Source organism: Clupea harengus, unplaced genomic scaffold (assembly GCF_900700415.2).
Source record: "Clupea harengus unplaced genomic scaffold, Ch_v2.0.2, whole genome shotgun sequence".
NCBI classification, from domain to species: domain Eukaryota; kingdom Metazoa; phylum Chordata; class Actinopteri; order Clupeiformes; family Clupeidae; genus Clupea; species Clupea harengus.
In genome coordinates, this window is record NW_024881127.1 from 1 (window position 1) to 1,835 (window position 1,835).

Consider the following 1,835-nt stretch of genomic DNA (forward strand, 5'->3'; position numbering starts at 1 on the left):
TTCCTCCATAGTGACAATGTTCCACCAATCCAAGCGTTTATTATGTAAACTGTGTTTACAAAAACAACTGATCCTACAGTGCATGCTGCGACTTAAACAAAGTATTCCCTTTACGTTGCTCAAGTGAACAATTATAATGATCATTTATTACACCAACAAACCAACATTGGCACAATATGACCGTCCAGTGACCCACCTCTTTGGCTCAGACAGAACCGTTGAGGCAGTCATGACTCCAAAATGCCTGAGTCTATTCCTGCTCCTTCAGCCGCCGCCACCACCCCCAAACACACCCCTGCATGCCTTCACTCTGAGAACTGTCTGGCAAGCAGTGGACAGGACACAATGTGCCTTGTCTTCCTGAGAGTAACTCAGCCTCTGCCACCCCCTCGCATGGCTGCCTGGCCGTCGGTGAGACTGCTGGAATGGCTGAGGCTCTTCCAAACACAAGTGCTCTTCACCTTCTCCGGGACTTTGAGCGAGGAAGGGGTAACCAGAGTGCGCTCACCTTTCACCTGCTTCCTGCCGTCCCACAGCCCGGAGCGCTGTTAGCAGACCACTTTCACCCCTTCTAAAAACCCCAAAGGGAAGAGATTCTGTGTTTGACCATGAAGACAGATATTAATGATTTAAACGTGTCCTCTCAAGCCATGCAAGTCCCACCTGCTGTCAGAGGCTCTTGGCTTTTAAGGATATTAAATATAGATTATGCCAAGGAAGATGGCTGTTGACAAACAGAAAGACTGCAAGAGGGCAAAGTCTTTCTCCTAGTGTGTGTGTGTGGGGGGGGGGGGGGGGAGTGTGTGTGTGTGAGTGGGGTGTGTGTGAGAGAGGGACGGGAACAGAGAGAAAAAAAGAGAAGGATAGAATCGGTAATAAGAAGAAAAAAAAAGGGTGAAGTGAATTATTCATAACATCTATGTTTGTGGAAACATCTGTCTGAGGCAACGGTTTGTCAAATTCACGGCTGGCCTGTTTTTCAAAGTCTATATTAGTTTCTCGGCTGAGCGGTTCCAAATGACTGATTGATAGCGATATCAGGCGATCATGATAACCTCATTCATGACCTCAAGCAGTTATCAGAAACTACAACACTAAACATATCAAACCCCACTAAAGTTTCCTCATCCCCATGCCTGTCTCTCCTGTCCCTTTTAGCTGAGAGACATGCTGGTGTGCCGTGCGTTACAGCCTCCATGGATGACATCCGATTTGAAGAGACAGTTTGGTAATGCCTGCGTATTGCTCATACATACCTGCTAGTTCTAAATGGTAAATGATATCATACAGTACTTTGTAAAGGTTTACTGTACTGCCCCGGATCTCTTGCAGGGTGGGTCAAGTCATCAACATCAAAGCCAGAGTAAACAGAGCATTCAACACCAGTATGGAGGTATGCCACAGCTCTCCACTCATCAATGATTGTGCACTCTCTGACAACAGCAAGGTCAACACCACTGATGATATATCGTGTGTGTGTGTGTGTTTAGGTTGGGATCTGCGTCTCTGTGCAGGATGTGCAGAGTGGGGTCTTAAAGCGGGTGTGTGTGGCCTTCTCCACCTTCGTGGGGAAGCCAGTGGGAGGAAGGAAGGTGAGTGAGTAAGCGAGTGAGTGAGTGAGTGAGTGGGCATTGCACTTTACAGAGCTCCGCTTCCTGCTTCTCCCTGCCTCTATCATAGTGATGCCACCATATAAGTCTATTAGCAACTGTTTCCCATCCACTTTTAAGTGCCCACATGCATAGTTCATTAGTCAGCTTGTGGAACAGAGCACCAGCAATTATGTCCATCCACTGTAATGTAAGGCCCTCTGGATGAAAGGAAGTGCTAGGTGA

The 1,835-nt window shown here is 47.4% G+C and overlaps 1 long non-coding RNA gene across 1 annotated transcript; it reads left to right on the forward strand.

The window, feature by feature from the left end:
* The first annotated feature begins 819 nt into the window (after positions 1–819).
* On the forward strand, positions 820–1,804 carry LOC122132779. Its single transcript, XR_006152260.1, has 3 exons — positions 820–1,228; positions 1,333–1,393; positions 1,491–1,804. It is a non-coding gene; the product is annotated as an uncharacterized LOC122132779 (long non-coding RNA).
* The last annotated feature ends 31 nt before the right edge of the window (positions 1,805–1,835 follow it).